The 8,916-nt window shown below is 45.7% G+C and overlaps 1 protein-coding gene across 1 annotated transcript in view; it reads right to left on the bottom strand.

The window, feature by feature from the left end:
- The window catches only part of ZNF592 (zinc finger protein 592), a 42,499-nt gene extending 34,402 nt beyond the window's left edge, over nucleotides 1–8,097 (bottom strand). The window contains exon 1 of the mRNA XM_081838735.1: nucleotides 7,988–8,097. The gene's annotated coding sequence lies outside the window, so the exon portion shown is untranslated. The remainder of the gene's footprint in view (nucleotides 1–7,987) is intronic.
- Between the last annotated feature and the right edge of the window lie 819 nt (nucleotides 8,098–8,916).

An 8,916-nucleotide genomic window follows, 5' to 3' on the forward strand; every position in this document is an offset into this window, starting at 1 on the left:
TTTGGAAAACTCTACATTAGGGACTCTTGCCTACCACAGATGATTTATAAAGAAAGGTTAATGGTTTCTATGCAAGTTTACTTTTTTTTTTTTTTACTTTGCTGTTGGAAGCCTTGAAGTGTGAAAAATACCCTAAGCCACACTGTACTGTGCTCTACCCAAAATTAATGATTCTTCACAAGACTGGGATGAATGCAGGTATGTATTTGAAAGGGTCTGAAAAGATCTCTTGTGGTGGGGAAACAGATTTTCTTGTGTAGACCAAAGACTGAAAAGATTAAGAAGCACAGAAGATCATCCCAGGTGTCGGTGAGTGACAGTCTATTAACTAAGGGTAAGAAAGACTGGGCAGTTTAGGCAATCCATGGTTTCCAGTGCTTTAGACAGGAAGCTCAACTCAGACATCACAGAAAATAATGGTTTCTGCTAAGCCAGCCTTCCCCAACTTGATGTTCTCTAGATGTTTTGGACTACAACTTCCACTATCACTGACCACTGGCCAGTGTCAGGCTGACTAGTGCTGATGGGAACTGGAGTACAAAACATATAGAAGACATCAAGTTGGGAAAGGCTGTGCAAAAAATAAACAGACCGTAAAGTTACACATGAGAGTGTAAGCCGAGCTTGTTCCAAAGTCTACAAAACATGGATTTCAGGGTTATCTGAACCAGGACTATAAAGCTATGTACAGTTTTAATTTCCCTTCTAAAACATTTGTTATACTTAAAAACTGCACTTGTTACAACTAAAGCTCAATTCAGTGTTCCATTTCCAACAACAGCCAACTAGTTGTCATTTGGGAGCTCAAAAGCAAAGAGTACAATAGTTACAGCCATCCATTGTTATTCACCCCCAGTATCTGAGACGTATATTGACTCTGAATATGGATACTGTAGTCCACTGTGTCAAGGTTAATAATAAGTTAGCCAACATGATTTTGTCTAATGTTTCTTTAATGCTCTCTTACTCTTCTGGCCATTATCTTCTGATGAAGAATTTCATCTGGTCATCCTGCGATAAGTACTATTTATTTACAAATTAAATAACAAATAAGAGCATCTTAAATGCAGCCTCCCATCCAGTCACTTATCAATAAGTTTTTCCTAGTTTCAGCACCAGGTGTAGGGTGGTGCAGGTGGTTCCCCCACCCAGAGCGCTGACCCGAGGGGGTACAGAAATGAGAAGATCCATAATTGAGAAGATCCGTTTGGGGACACCATATTTTGGCCTCGCATACAGCGTGGTGTTACAAAAGATTACCAAAGTCCACCCCTGAATAACTGCCAGTAGCATCAGAATAAGCTCTAAGTCTACACAGTCATACCTCGGGATGCAAACGCTGTGGGTTGCACATTTTCGGGTTACGGATGCGCCAAACTTGGAAGTACTGAAACGGGTTACTTCCGGGTTTTGGTACTTGCACAGACGCACTAAATCACACTTTGTGCATAAGCGCCGAATCGCGTCACGCGCGTGCGCAGATGCAGCACTGCGGGTTGCGAACATGCCTCCCACACGGATCATGTTCACAACCTGAGGTTCTACTGTATTCTGATACTTCTTAATTTGTCTTGAATCTGCTGCCAAACAATGCCAGATGTGTTTAGGGAGACAGCCATTTCTCTCTATGCACTCTAACGATGGTAGAAACTTAAGAAGCCCTGCTGGATCTAGGCCAGTATCCTGTTCTCACAGTGGCCAACCAGAGGCCCGTGAGAAACCTGCAAGCAGGACCCAAGCTTGAGCACTCTCCCCTTCTGTAGTTTCCAGCAAATGGTAATCCCATTGCTCAGTCCCAGCTCCTGCCAACCTAGCAGTTCGAAAACATGCCAGTGCAAATAGATAAATAGGTACCGCTGCAGCAGGGAGGTAAATGGCGTTTCCGTGCGCTCTGGCTGACGTCATAGTTCAGTTGCGCCAGAAGCAATTTAGTCATGCTGGCCAAATGACCCGGAAAGCGGTCTGTGCACAAATGCCGGCTCCCTCGGCCTAAATCGAGATGAGTGTCGCATCCCCAGAGTCGCCTTTGACTGGACTTAACCGTCCTTTTAATCAAGCACACCCAAGTGTGGAAGCAGAGCAGAGCCATCATGGCTAGTATATTTGTAATAGTATCCTGCCCTGCCATTCCTAACTAACCTTTTCTCTGAACTGAAATAAAGCTTTTCTTCACAGGGACGATCATCATTGTAGGTGCCCATTTCTATATATTCTCTAGTATTAGTGTATGACCTCTTTGGAAAACTACAATGTATAGAACTTTCTTAAAGTGTCCATGATACAAAATTCATATTATGGCAATAAGATAACACTTCCAGATAGATTACTCAAGCCGCAACTTGTCTGTGGATGGTAGTTTTTCTCTCTGCTGAAGTCTGAGAATTGTAGCATCCACTACCAATAGAAACATTTGAGCTCCTAATGCATCAGACTATGTAACAAGACATTTCAGACATCACAAAGCCATCATAGACAATCCAAATCTTCATGAAACAGCTGGAAAAGCTCAAAACGTGGGAGCTGTGGGTGTTGCTATAGTTCCAAATGCACTCACAACCGTTACTTGCAAATGTTTTATCCATTTATTTAAATAAATGAATAATCACAAATGGGGATGGGACCATAGTTCAGCAGAAGAACAAAAATTCAATTCCCCTATATCTCCTCTTAAAAGGATTTGGTAACAGGTGATATGGAAGTCTCATCCCAAGACCCTGGAAAGCCATGGATAACCAGAATTTTAAAACAATATAGGGCCCGACTGACCAGTGGTCTGGCTCAGTCTCCTATGTTATCCTAGCACCCTCCTTTACTTGTAGTGCTCTATTGAGACTTCCATTATACTCTGCAAAATTTAAAATATGCAAATATAGCATGATGCGCACTTAAAATGGTGATGCCAAATACAGGAGTGAAAATATTCACTGCCTTCATTAAATACCAGGGTCTTAAGAGGCTCATTGGTCATCTCTCAGATATTCTATGAACTGCCCTCTCTAGCTTCAGTTTGGAAACCACATCAATGAGAGCCAAGAAGAAGTGTGCATCCATCAATCATAATCTGGTATCCTCCTTACAGATGCAAAATACGCAAAGAAGAACATTCCATGCAGTCCTACAATTCATAATAAATGTCCAAGGGATGGTAATGTTAAGCCTTCTAGGATTCGCTACACATCCTGGGTCAATATTCTTCACCCACTTACTCCTTCTTTTCCTTGTGTGTCTATTTAGATCAGAGATTGGGAGCCTGAGGCCCTCCAGTTGTTGTTGGGCTCCAACTTCCATCAGCTCTAGCCAGCATGGACACTGGCATGGATGATGGGAGTTGTAGTCCAGCAATATCTGAAAGATTACAGGCTCCTCATTCCTTATTTAAATCATATACCTGAGCGCTGTGTTTTGCCATTCCTTAGCATATGCCACATATTGCATTATACCTTGTTTTAGGGATATACGCTAGATCAGTGTTTCCCAACCTTTGGTCTCCAGCTGTTTTTGAACTACAACTCCCATCATCCCTAGCTAGCAAGACCAAAGGTTAGGAATGTTTGGAATTGTAGTCCAAAAACAGCTGGAGACCAAAGGTTGGGAAACACTGCGCTAGATGACTCTTTGTTCATCTAGCTCACTACAGTATTGTTTAAACAGGCTGGCAGCAGGTCTCAAGATTTCAAAAAGGAGACTTTCCAAGCACTGACATGAGATGGCTGAGACTAGAACCCAACACCATTTGCATGCAAAACATCCACTCCACCACTGAGCTACAGCCCTTTTCCAACTGGGTTCACATATGTGCTCCTAACCCTTTCCAAAAATGTGCAGTTTTATTGCCCCATCAACCAAATGGAAATGGCAAGAACCTTAGGAGGTTACTAAAAAGCTGAATGGAGATAAGGCCTGCACACTAATATCATCATCATCATCAATATTAAGAGTTATAGTCCCATCAAGATGAGACAAGGCCCAACACAAAGAGAAATTAGAAGTTCAGCTTTATGCATTCACTGCAAATGACCTGTCCAATTTAAAGTCACTCACAGACTTAACTGCCTGTTCACTTTTGAAACTGTCTTGATTTGAAAAACCTTAATGCTATTAAGAAACAAGCAGGCATTTTAATGCCTTCATTAAAGAGGGAAAGAGATTGCCAAAGTGTAAGATGACGTGGAAACAATTCAAAAACTTTTCCACCAGCAATGGTCATCAGTCAGTTGGCTAAATTTTCCGAACGTCAAGTTAACCAGAGGGACACAATAAGTGTAACACTGCAAAACACCCAGAAGGCAGACTGAAGACACTAAAAACGCAACCAAAGGAAAGGCTCTTATTTTGCTGGTGGCAAACACATTTATAAGTGCAAGTTTGAAACGAAGAGCCTCAATGATAAAGTCACAGACTGGACAAGCATTTCTTGTAAAAAGTGTTGCTCGGTTTTTAAAGCTAAATTGACAAGTAGTAACCTAGTATCCCAAGCACATATAACGAAATCCAAACAACCTTCTTTCCTATTATCTTCACCTTTGTCTCCTTCCTCTATTGCCTGTGTCAAATTGCTAAGTGTTGAGTTTTTCAAGGCAAGGACTTGTCTTCACACAAACTGTTAGTGAATAATCATAACACCCCTTAGCTGTCATGACCTCTCAAATTTTTTTGGAAATCACACTTAATTTCTAAGCTTACTGGCTCTTTGGTATTTGGACCATGAACACCAACCGAAAACCCATAGTGGGTATTCTTGCTCAGCTCCTCCTCTTTGTATCACAGTCACAAAAAGAGTCTATTGGAAATTGCCAAGTACTTGCTATCACCAATAAGATGTCTAAATTTGTTTACACATACTCATTCCTTGGTGGAGTCCTAACTACCCACCTCCAAACACCTCCATTTAATAAACACTGCTTTAGGTAAAGGTAAAGGGACCCCTCACCATTAGGTCCAGTCGCAGACAACTCTGGGGTTGCAGCGCTCATCTCGCTTTACTGGCCGAGGGAGCCGGCGTACAGCTTCCGGATCTTGTGGCCAGCATGACTAAGCTGCTTCTGGAGAACCAGAGCAGCGCACAGAAACGCTGTTTGCCTTCCCACCGGAGCGGTGCCTATTTATCTACTTGCACTATGACGCGCTTTCGAACTGCTAGGTTGGCAGGGAGCTCACCCTGTTGCCCTATTGATCGGCAAGCCCTAGGCTCTGTGGTTTAGACCACAGCGCCACCCGCATCGCCTAAACACTGCTTTACCTAGACAATTAACTTGCCAATATTTACAATCATTTTCTGGTATTACTGTTATCATTGCCTGAAGCATTATTTTTCTGCTCCTGACATACTGATACTTCTATTTTGGCATAAACATTCAATTGCAAGGTGATTTCTCCACCTACTCCCCCCCCCAAAGAAAAATGTTGAATTGTTTCACAATATCTAAGTAAAAATGTCATCCTAGCAAGAGAAGTTAAACCTTTTTTAAGCCTGACCCGAAACATATCACATGACAGTAGATCTCATAAGTTTTAGCAGGGTTTACTTCAAGGCAATGACGCTTTAGATTGTTATTATTCTTCCAGGCCCACATGATGGACATGGTTTGAACACATTTGATGCAGCAACCTTGCTAAGGCTAAGTCGGCCTGTTTCTGGTCAGTGCTTAGGTGGGAGACTGCCTAGGTCGCCATGGTCAATTGCAGGGAGGGAAAGTGGAATATAAGTGTAATAAATAAATAGCAAGTGAGTGCAATCCTCTACACACTTACCTAAAAATAAGCCTCATTGAATATATATATTTTTGGGAGGGGGAAGATGATACTTCAGAGTGAACATGCATAGGATTGTGCTCAGTGATGTGGGTCTTCTAGAAAAATTTCCACCGCAAATTAGGGTAATTTGTAAAGCATACTTTTCAATTTGCAGGAGCTAAAGAGTGATCTAATTTAGCATGCTTATTTTACTTTCATTTAGCGAACAACAGTAAACATTTTGAAACTGCCAAGCTTGCCAAATGCTGTATTTGTAATTGGCATCCAATCACTGCTAGTACTGAACGAATAAAACTGAAAGTTTTCTATGGAAAAATAAAGCACTGGAAAAATTTTCGATCCACATCACTGATTGCCCTGTAAGGCTATGAGTTGGTTCAATGTCAAAATCATGAGTTCCCAGTTTAAATATTAGTTCAGTCCTGGGTAGCCTTGAACTGCTCCAATAACTAAAGAAATACTCAACCCCTGTCTGTAATATGGTGATAGTATCTGTCTATCCAAAATATACTTACAACAGCCCTGCATGTGGAATGATTCAGCTCTTGATAAAAAAAACAGCAACTAACTTTTACTCAGAGTAGACCCACTAAAATCAATGGCCATGACTAATTTATATCCATTAATTTCAATGCACTACTGTGAAAGTTAGTTGAATACAACCCATTGTAAACAAATTACCCTAGACACATTTACTCAAAATTAAGTTCCAATATCATCTACTAGACTTGATTTTTAGCATGTTTTGTAGCAGATTGCAAATATTTTATGAGACCTGACTGGTCTTTCTGAAGAAATCTGAGAATCAGCTGAAGCTTAGCATCCCCAAGGAGCTTTCCACTGGCCAACTGAAATGCTCGGCAGCACTCACCATATGAATTCCCCAGGGGAGTGCTCATGAATGTTGCAACTTGGGGGTAGAAACCGAGTAAACATGCCCAGAAGGAGGTGGTGTTGATAGCAGGTTAGGTATTTTGAAGCTTAGGGCACAGGAGCAGGAGAAAAACCAACATCTGATAAATAAGGCACCTGTCAAGGTTGAGAAGAGTAAGAGACTCCAAAAGTGGGCAGCGCTGCAAGGGTGCCCCAATTAGATCTAGAATTTAAGGTTGAGAAGGCAGCTCTTTGCCAAATCGATGTGAGCTCAGTCCGCTTTGCAATTTATGCTTTTGCAGCTATGGAAAATGCACATGCGTGACCAAGGTTTATTTGCAAACCCATGGTTTATACAGGTGCATATCAGGGAGTCAGGGCGGGCTGTGTGTCCTCTCGTCCAAATGCCTACGCAGCAGCAAACACAAGCGCAAAGTGATCCCGGTATAAAGGGGAGCAAAGTGTGGGGCACCCCTACAACTGGGTGGGGGCAAATAAATCATCCCAGTACGTGGTGGGAGGGAAGGGAGGCACGTTGTGGTTCTGTTAACAGCATCCTGAATAGCCATTCAGAGGGATGCCCTGCCTGTCAATTTGGCCTGGCTGTGGGCATCCCCACAAGAGGACGCCTTGCCCGACCTCTGGGGCAGGTCAGCAAGGCAGAGATTTTGCCAAGGGCAATGCCCACTCCAACGCCGGGAGGTCTCTAGGGCCACTTCTTCCTGCCCTTAAAGTGACGCGACTGCACTCAGCTGTGTGAGAGAGAGAGAGGTGCACTGGCACCCTATTAGTATTCTGACCCCCCCAAAAATAAAAAAATAAAATGCAACGGGGGGGTGGGTTGCGAAAGTGGGGAGAGGGCGGCGGCGGGGAGCAAGGCGCAGACGTCTCGTCTGGACGTGGAAATCGGTGGGGTGGCGCACGGAAGCTGCCCGGGTCTGGCGCAGGCTGGTCCCGGGGGCGGGTTGAGGATGGCGATGGGCAAGAGGCACGCTGCCCGTGGGTCTGCCCCATAGGGGAGGCCGGCGTGCAGGCAGGCATCCCCCAGCCCCGCAACCCCACGGAGAGCATGGCGTGAGCGGACCCTGCCTGGAGCCGCCGCCGGGGCGAAATGGGGTTGTTCTGAGGCGGCGGAGCCGGGGTGGCCGCTCTGGCGCGCCTGCCACGGGCTCGGTCTGCCCGCCCGCCCGCCCGCTTCGCCTCCCTGCCTGCGCGCCTACCCGAGTCCCGGGGAGCCTCCGAGGAGAGGGGCCTGCGCCAGCCAAGGAGCCGCGGCTGCGCTAGGCCAGGCGCCGAGGGAGGCGCCCCGCGCCAGGCCCGGCCGCGAACGCCCCGGCCCGCTCGCCCCGCCGGCCCTTACCGACCCCGTCAGCTCCGCGGTGGGCTCCGTCGCCGCCCGGGCCCGCACAGGCCTCACCCAGCGCCGGGCAGCGGCTGCCTCAACATGGCGGCGGAGGGCGCGGGAGGGGCTGAGCGCGGGGCGGGGCCTCGGAGGACGGGCCCACTCGCCCCGGCGGCCTCGCAGTGAGCGGGACGCGGCCGAGGAGAGGGGTCGGGCGGGGAGGGGACGGCGGCGGCGGCGGCGGCGGCCGGGCTTCGGCGGATGCGTCTCCGGAGCGGCGCCTCTCGGGTTGGGAGTGGAGGCCCGCCCGGACCCCCTGAGCTCTGGGCGGCCCGGCTTTGCCGCCCGGCTCGCCCCCTCCAGCCTCCTTCGGAGCCTCTCGCCTTCACGCCAGCAGCCTCGCCGTTTCTTTTCTTGTATAATTTTTATTACATTTTCCCTTTTACATTTCACCTCCTTAAGATATCCGTGACTTCCCTCCTTCTCTTTCCACCATGGTTCATTTTACATATCATAAATCCCTGCTTGTTTTACCAAAACTGTACCACTCGGTTTTCCATTATTACTGTACACCCATCAAAACTTATTTACACTGTTGAATTTATCTTAACGCTGCCAGCGTTTTCAATTGTGTTATAATATTTTTTTAGGTCTTCTAAATATATAATAATTGTTCATAAATGTACGAAGCAAACACATATATAAATATATAAACCACCTGTCCGAAACACATAGGAAAAGTCCTAAAGCCATTTCGACTCTTTCAGTCAGCTCAAATATTTCTCTACAAGGTAGAAGGAAATGCAGAAACCTCCCCATTGTCTCTGTCCTCACAAATCCTGCCTTAAGGGCACATTTAAGGTGTGAATAGGGTGAGCCTGTGACCTGGCTCAGGAATTATTATCATTCCAAAAGAATGGCCAGACTCCCCAGGTAATCCAGTCAAG

Source organism: Podarcis erhardii (assembly GCF_964252035.2).
Source record: "Podarcis erhardii genome assembly, chromosome: 14".
NCBI classification, from domain to species: domain Eukaryota; kingdom Metazoa; phylum Chordata; class Lepidosauria; order Squamata; family Lacertidae; genus Podarcis; species Podarcis erhardii.